Raw genomic sequence first — 9177 nt, 5'->3', positions numbered from 1 at the left:
TGAGCTTCAGTGGGTGTGTTCCGCTTGGCCCCTTCTCATAGATTCTTCCTGCTCTTCTTTGTTGCTGTTTTCCCTTGAATCCTTATTTTTACTATAGGAAATTTATAACCACTTCCACCTGGACCATCATAATTCTTTGGAGTTTGACCTGAGAGTCCTGATTCTTGCCGGTTTCAGAGATGAGACACTGTTATTTACTCATATATTATTTTACCTACCAAATACTATTTGTATGTTGCTATCAATGTCTTGAACAGTTTTACTTGATGCTTTCTAAGTCGTTTGTATTTTTGTAGCTATAAAAATCACTGTTTTATTGCATTTTTATTCTTTATTTGGATACCCAATCTTGAGTTCCCTAGGTTGGTTTTATATCTGGAGACCACACTCATTTTTCTTATTAATTCTACTAATTTTTCCAAAGAACGTCATGCTATTTTCAAATGTGTGTCATCATAGTTATCTCTCTCCTTTTTTTTTTTTGTCTCTTCCTATCACTTCTTCTTATTTTATTGCATTGGAGAATTTTGTCAGTAGTAAAAAAACTTATAAGGAGAGTAAACATTTTTTCTCTTTCCAAAATTAAAGCAAAATCCTCAAAGATTTGTTATTAAATAACTATTCAGACCCAGTCATCTTTGCTAGGTGTTTGAATCTTGCTTGCACGCCAAGTTTCAATGAAGTCTGTGGTCATGTGGCAGATATTAATGTGAGCGTTCTTCAGTGTTGAATAATTCCGGATTCCCAGTAGAAACTATCTTGCCATGGTGTCTTCTTTTTAGTCTTCATAAATGTGCTACATTTTTTTAGAGGTTTTTAATATTTATTCCCTTTTGTTGCCCTTGTTGTTTTATTGTTGTTGTATTGATGTCGTTGTTGTTGGATAGGACAAAGAGAAATGGAGAGAGGAGAGGAAGACAGAGAGGGGGGAGAGAAAGACAGACACCTGCAGATCTGCTTCACCGCCTGGGAAGCGACTCCCCTGCAGGTGGGGAGCCGGGGGCTCGAACTGGGATCCTTACGCCGGTCCTTGCGCTTTGCACCACCTGCGCTGAACCCGCTGCACTGCCGCGCCCGACTCCCAAATACACTACATTTTTATATTCAGAAGGTGAGTCCTTTCTGCTGACAGATTGCTGTCAACTTTCTGTTAATGAGTAAATTCAGTAATTTTCCTGTTTTCCTTTTTAAAAAACTTGTTTTTTCTGTTTGTTTTTTTTTTTTCTAAAACAATCCGGACTAAACAATGATAAGTTCTCTGGATATGTGGTGAAATTCTCTCTAGAATATTTTATTCAAAAATGTATTATCTCTATTAGTTGCATAGAGACAAGCAGAAATCTAGAGGAAGGGGAAGACAGAGAGGGAGAGAGACAGACACCTGCAGCCCTGCTTCACCACTTGTGAAGCTTTCCCCCTGCAGGTGGGGACCGGGGGTTAGAACCCAGGTCCCTGTGCACTGTAACCTGTGCTCTCAACCAGACGCTCCATTGCCTGACACCCTCTCTGGAATATTTTAGAAAGCAAAGGCAGGATTAACTTTTTAAAAATCTTTGGGGAGTCGGGCGGCAGCACAGCGGGTTAAGCACACGTGGCACGAAGCGCAAGGACCGGCTCAAGGATCCTGGTTCAAGCTCCCCACCTGCAGAGGAGTCGTTTCACAGGTCGTGAAGCAGGTCTGCAGGTGTCTATCTTTCTCTCCCCCTCTCTGTCTTCCCCTCCTGTCTCCATTTCTCTCTGTCCTATCCAACAACAACATCTATAACAACAACAACCACAACAAGGGCAACAAAATGGGAAAAAGAACCTTCAAGAGCAGTGGATTCGTAGTGCTGGCACTGAGCCCCAGTGACAACCCTGGAGACAAAAATAACATAAAATAAAATGAAATCTTTATTTATCAGAGACAGCCAGAAGTCAAGAGGGAAGGGGGAGGTAGAGAGGGAGAGAGACAGAGAGACACCTGCAGCCCTGCTTCACCCCTTGAAAAGCTTTTCCCCTGCAGGTGGGGATGGGGGGCTTGAACCCGGGTCCTTGCACATCGTAATGTGTGCGCTCAACCAGGTGCACCACCGCCTGGCCCCCAGGATTGCTTTTTAGATGTCAAATGTGTGAAGTCTCCAGGCCTGGTGCGATGATAGCCTTTCTTTTTGCCGTCACATTGTTTTCTAGAGGAGTGTCCACTTGAAAGGCTCCACTTCACTAAGCAGCTACATCGTTTTGCTTCCTCCCTGCCCCAGCTCTGTGCCAGCCATCATTTTATTCCACCTGCTGATTGTCTTTGTGTCTTTTCTTTGCCGCCATTGCTAGCTCTGCCTGAAACTTGACTGGCCAGATCACCCATTTTGTGTGACTGGTAAACTTCCCTCGTGTGTGCTGCACTGATGTCTCCGGTTTTACTAAATCCATTTTGTCTTTTCTTTTTTAAAAAATTTTATTGATTGATTAGACAGACAGAGAGAAACTGAGAGGGGAGACAGAGGCGCGAGAGAAAGAGAGACACGTGCAGCCCTGCTTCACCACTTGTGAAGCTCTCCCCTGCTTGTGTGTGCTGGGGGGAGGGCATCTGGGGGGGCTTGAACCCCGTTCTTCCTTGTGTACCGGAACTTGTGTGTTTAAGCGGGTGAGCCACCACTTGGCCCCCATTTCTTACTTCTCTGAGTCTCTGTCTTGCATTCTGCCTCCTTGAGCTGTGTGTTGGTTTCGGGATGTCTGAGATGGTTTTGGAGGGTGGGTCTGAGAAGGCCTTGAAGTTTCACTTCCTTCCTGCCTCCTTCTAAATATTTTGTCTTTCTATCGTTGCAGAGATAAAAATCACAGCTTTGGGGGCAAGGTAAAATTGTTTCCCCATGGGTTCCTTTCCTTCGCACAAGCTGGGGCGTTACTTTCCCCCATGAATTCAGGAGAACTCCTAGATTCTAGTGGATATCCAAGGTGGCTTCTATTCCTGTAGAGACATATTTAAATCTTGGTGCTTATCGCCATGACAACCCCAAACTATACCACTTAGCAAGATATCTGAGACAAAGCCTTTCTAAATAATTCCCCTTCTGCTTCGTTTCCTCCTCACCAAAACACCCATATGTGTAACGGTTTCATAAAGAGCTCGGAGCCTTTTCTCTGAAACTATACTTTTTTTTTTTTTTTCCTTTTTTATCATTATGTGAGAGCAATGATTTTTTCATGTAGAGGTATCCACAGAAACTTAAAAGAAGCTTTCCCAACGCATCCCATTCATCACATGTGCTCAGAAAGAAACGAGACGGGAGGAGACAGCTGGTCCTGCTGACACCTTGCCGCCCTGCTGTGGTCCCCACTGGCCATGGACACCCCCGTCGTGACATTCCCCATATCAATCACGGTGTCGCAGTGCTGTTGCAAGAATAGTGCAGCTCCTGCCAAAAGGAAACAGGAGTGGCTTGTTTCCTGGAGCAGGGAGGGAAAAGGAACTTGGCAAGGTGGATGAGAATAGGGCTTGTTTGGTATTGAATGGCAAATTTTTTTTCCTGTTTGATTCTGACTGTTGCGTGATTTGCAAATGTTATTTGATAGCCAAACGCATAAGGAACCCAGTGGGCTAACGGGCTAGTAAAAACCTGCTGGTCCCCTCATCTGGCTTTCCATGAGCCCAGAGAGTGGGGGCTAGAGTCTGTCCATTTCCTACTAGAGGTGAAGGGCTAGCCCTCATTTTTTTTTAAATAAATCAGTGATTAAATATTGATTTACAAAATTATGAGACAACAGGACTATAATTCCACATCGTTCCCACCCCCAGAGCTCTGTGTCCCTGTCCCCTCCATTGGAAGCCGCAGCCAAGGTCCCAGCTCTGGGCTGGCTATTATCTCTGTAACTGTCTGGATTCGTCTAGATTTGCTCCATTTTCACTATGGTTCTGCCTTCTCTTTCCCTCCAAATCACACCTACAACTTCCACTTGCCCTTCCCCAACACCTTTTTTAATTTATTTTTTCCTCTTCTCTCTCCGGGTCCTGGTGGATTTGGAGTTCAGAGCCCTCTAGTCATCTTCCCCTAACATTTCTCCCCCTCTGAGTGTACACAGCAATTTTTTTTCTTTTTTTTTTCCCTCCAGGGTTATCGATGGGGCTTGGTGCCAGCAGTATGAGTCCACTGCTCCTCCCCCCCCCATTTTATTGGATAGGACAGAGAGAAATTGGGAGGGAGGGAGGGAGAGAGAGAGAGAAAGAGCGAGAGACCTGCAGACCTGCTTCACCACTTATGAAGCTCCCCCCTCCCCCATCAGGAAGGAGGGGAGCTGGGGGCTCAAACCTGGATCTTTGCATTTAATACTATATGCGTTTAACTAGATGCACCACTGCCCGGCCCCCTACACCAAAATTCTTTTAAGGGGTACAGAAGGTAGGGTGTGGTAACTGCTTCTTTGCTGGATATGGGTGCTGGCAGGTGGACCCATCCCCCCCAGCCTGTTTCTATCTGTCCCTAGTGGCCTTGTTTCATTTCTAACCTGGGAAAGACAGACGTCTGCCTGGCTATCCTGCCCACCCCCCACCCCCACCCCCGGCCCCTGGTCTCCTTCTGGGAATTAACCAGATCTGTCCTCCTCATGCTCCTCTCTGCCTTGTCACTTGAGCATGGGGGCGGGCCTGCCAGAAAAAATAATGTCTCTGCTCTGTCCCCACTTGAAGCCAGGCTTCCCGACTATCCGCCTCCTGGGATCCCCAGCTCTCCCTGACAAAGACACTTAGGAAGGCGTGTCGGCATCCCAGTGCAAATGTTGTTCGACGATTTTTTTTTTTTTTTTTTTTTGCTGATTAGAGAAGGTCTGCTTTTCAACTCCTCTTTGCCTCCTGCTTGCCTGTCTTCACACCTAACGTCTTCCTGGAAGCACCTCACAGAACTGGGTCTTGGCTTGTGCAGCTGAGGCATTTAGCAGGTGACAGGCCGGGAGGGGTGACTCCTGGGTGTTGTTCTCAAATACACCTGCTTTGAGCTGAGGAGGGTTCCAGAAGGCAGTGAGCTTTGCCACAAGGTAGAGACAGGTGCTATCAGGGACCAGGCGGCAGTGCGGGGACCCACACAAGGATGCAGGTTCAAGTCCCCGGCTCCCTGCCTGCAGGAGGGTCACTTCACTAGCGGTGAAGCAGGATTGCAAGTGTCTGCCTTCTTCTCTCCTTCTCCATCTCCCCCACCTCTCTCAGATTCTTTCTGTCTTGTCCCATAAAATGAAAAAAAAGGGCCACCAGGAGCAGTGGATTGATTGTGCCAAAACTAAGTAAAGAGAGAGAGAGAGAGAGAGAGAGATTCTATTGCCTTCTTTATGCAGATAAGAGACTAGGGTTCGGAGAGTTAAACAGGTGGCCCAAGCCACGTGGCCAGGAAGTGGCAACTCTGAGGTCCCAGCCCCGAATGTCAGGCTTGAAGCCTGAATGTTCTGCACCAGATGCAGTAGCATTGCTTGAGAAGAGGGAAGGAGAATAAAGTGAGCAGGTGTGAAGATCAACTTCTGAAAAGAAACTTTTTTTTTAATATAATGATCGTGTAGCCCAGGAGATGGCTCAGTGGGTAAGATGTTGGACTCTCCAGCCTGAGGCCCTGAGTTGGAGACCCGGTATTGCTTGTAACAGAGGGGTATTTTGGAGAGCCTACCTCTCTCTCTCTCTCTCCTAAATAAATAATTTTTTTAAAAAAATACATAAAGTAAATCTTTTTTAAAATGTGACAAGGGGCCAAGTGGTGGCGCACCTAGTTAAGTGCACATATCACCCCGCACAAGGATTTGGGTTCAAGACCCCAGTCCCCACCTGCAGAAGGAGGCTTCTGGAGTAGTGCCTCTCCGTCTCTCTCCTTATCTCTGTCCCTCTCCCCTTTCGGTTGCTCTCTGTCTCTTCAATCATTATAATTTTAAATAAATTTGTGTCAGGTGCTGTATGCTCAGTCCAAGAATCAAAGTTGATGGACCCATTCACATATGGGCCCCTAGTGAAGACCCTGCCTCTCTGCTTTCTGCCTCCTGGGTTCTCTCTGGGGCTCGGTGCCAGCACTAGGAAACCACTGCGCCGGGCAGCCATTTCTTTCCATTTTCTTGGACAAGACAGAGAGAAATTGAGAGAGGAGGGGGAGACAGAGAGGGAGAGGGGGGGTCACCTGCAGCCCTGCTTCACCACTTGTGAAGCTTTCTCCCTTGCAGATGGGGAACGGGGGCTTGAACCTGGGTCCTTGTGCTTAGTACTCTCTGTACCACCACCTGACCTCTGCTTCTCTGTTGGCAAATGGGCTTGCGTCCGTGTGCACAGGGCTGGCAAGCACAGGTGCTCAGGTGTGTACTGGAGAGGCAGATGCACTGAGCCAGGCGTAACCTCAGAGCCGCACTCCAGGGCCGGGGGACGCCGGTCCCTGCAGAGCTGCTCCCCCAAGGTCTTTCTTCTCTGCTGGTCCAGCAGGACTGTGCTGCTTCTCACCATGAGCTCATCTTTCTCCTGGCCCTGGGGTGTGACCTGGTGACTTGCTGTCCTGGGGGGCGACGGAGAGAACGGGGCAGAGCTGGCACGTCCGTTCTCAGCTCCGCAGAAACCTCTGCCCTCCCACGCCCCATCGGAGCCAGGCCACCGAGCTGACACCCAGCAGGACTCAGGCAGGGACCGTCCTGATGAAAAGCCTGGGAAATGGGTTCATCTTAGAATCTCTGGGTGCCTGTGGGATGCAGCACTGGACAGCTCATGGCACAAGGGAGTGTTTCCAGAGAGGAGATGAGGGCAGAGGGGCCCCTGAGACTGCCAGATCTCCCGCCTCCCCTGAGCTCAGCAGGACGTGGCTGCTGGCTTTCCCTCTCCTTCCAGATGCTTAGAAATACTTTATTTATTTATTTATCTATTTATATTTATTTTAAAAAGGGGACATTATGGGAGTTGGGCAGTAGCACAGCAGGTTAAGCACAGGTGGCGCAAAGCACAAGGACCGGCGCAAGGGTCCCCGTTCGAGCCCCCGGCTCCCCACCTGCAGGAGAGTCGCTTCACAGGCGGTGAAGCAGGTCTGCAGGTGTCTGTCTTTCTCTCCCCTTCTCTGTCTTCCCCTCCTCTCTCCATTTCTCTCTGTCCTATCCAACAAGGACAATATCAATAACAACAATAATAATAACTACAGCAACAATAAAAAACAAGTGCAACAAAAGGGAAAATAAATAAATATTAAAAAAAAATTTTAAAAAGGAGACATTAACAAAATCATAGGATAAGAGGGGTACAACTCCACACAACTCCCACCACTAGATCTCCGTATCCCATCCCCTCCCCTGATAGCTTCCCCATTCTTTATCCCTTTATCCTGGAGTATGGACCCAGGGTCATTGTGGGATGCAGAAGATGGGAGGTCTGGCTTCTGTAATTGCTTCCCCACTGAACATGGGCGTTGACAGGTGGATCCATACTCCCAGCCTGTCTCTCTCTTTCCCTAGTGGGGCAGGGCTCTGGGGAAGCGGGGCTCCAGGACACATTGGTGGGGTTGTCTGTGCGGGGAAGTCTGGTTGGCATCATGCTAGCATCTGGAACCTGGTGACTTTATTTATTTTAATGAGAGAGAGAGAGAGAAGAGCCTTTCTCAGCTCTGGTTGTTGGTGGTCTCCCCAGCCTAAATGTTTTACTATTATTATTGTTATGGTTGTTATTATTTTTATTAGTGGTAGCAGTGTGTTACTACTGATTTACAAAGTTACAAGGTAACAGGGGTTGAATTCTGCACCATTCCCAACACCACAGCTCCGTGTCCCCATTCCCTCCACTGGAAACTGCAGTGGTTCTCCCAAGGTCACAGATGTGGATTCACGATTAGTTCTGTAACTGTCTACATTTATATGTGTTTGTCCATTTGTTTCCTATCATCCTGCCTCCTCTTCCTTTCTGAGTCACACCTCCCCCTGTTACTACTTCCGAGTGTCCTTCCTTGCTTCCTCTTCTCTCTCCGGGTCCTGATGGAGTTGGAGTTCAGAGCCCTCTGGGCATCTTCCCCTGACATTGTCCTCAGCATTGTGGCTCTGGCTTGTAGCAGTGTGGGGCATTGAGCCTGGGATTTTGGAACCTCAGGCATGAGAGTCTGTTTGCAGAACCACTATGCTATCTCCCCCACCTCCAGACTTTCTCTGTGGCCAGGCAAGCGGCCGTGGTCACGTCTCGTCTCCACTCCCTGGGGGAGTGGGGAAGATGCCCAGTGAACCATGTTTGTCCAGTGTTGGGTCTGCAGACTCTCTCTCCTTTCTTTCTGCCATGTTTACAGAGAATGCTGGGCCTCAGGCACTTTCTTCAGTATGAAGCCCCCACCCCACCCCCCCAAAAAAAAGATTTATGTCCTGGTTCATACAGTGCCATCCACAGACAGAGAGGACTCTGGGGATTCAGACACGCTGGGGGCAGGCAGATGGGGCCTGGGCATGATTCTAAATCAGCAGACTGAGGGCACAGCAGCCCCCGGATGCACACTGTTCCTCTGACCCCAGGGCGTGGGGCTGGGGCTGGGCAGGGAGGGGCAGTGGCTGGGGCCAAGTGTCTTGGCACGACCCAGGGACCCCCCCCACCCCAGGGGCTCCTGCACCTGCGTCCCCTCCAGAACGTCTCTCCCCTGCTTCTCTCTCCACCCGAGGAGGCTTGTACTCCTCCTTCTACCAAACCAGAAAACGTCCCACAGCATGTGGGACAGCCCTTTTTCTTTTTGTAGCACAGTTTTATTGCGAACGAGATATAAAACGATGACCTTTGTAAGGAAAACGTCAAGCTCATAGAAGCCACTATCCCCTTGAAAGCCATTGCTAGACTAGTCCAGCGGTGTTATCAGAGTATTTAAGACTCGTCCTTGAGGAAGACTTTGAAATAGCCTGGACTGTTCTCACCCTAATATGACAAAAATGGCAGTCACCCTGCACATATGTTTTTAATTTCTTTATAGGGGGGTTAATGTTTTACGATCCTACACATCTATAAGACATTCTCTCTCTCTTTTTCATAAACAGTTGTATTTTTATTTATTTTTGCAATAAAAATAGGTTACAACATTGTAAGTTTACAGGGTATAGTTCCACACGACATCCACCACCAAGATCCCCTGTCCTTGCCCTCCCTCCCAATGTTAATCACTGTAGTTTGTCTAGAGAACAATTTTTAAAGCCTGGCCATTTGCTATAGTACAGATAGATCTTTTCTTTTTTTAAAAAAAT

Source organism: Erinaceus europaeus, unplaced genomic scaffold, assembly GCF_950295315.1.
Source record: "Erinaceus europaeus unplaced genomic scaffold, mEriEur2.1 scaffold_887, whole genome shotgun sequence".
In the NCBI taxonomy this organism is placed as follows: Eukaryota; Metazoa; Chordata; class Mammalia; order Eulipotyphla; family Erinaceidae; genus Erinaceus; species Erinaceus europaeus.
The sequence above is the reverse complement of the archived record's forward strand: the minus strand, read 5'-3'. Positions refer to the sequence as shown.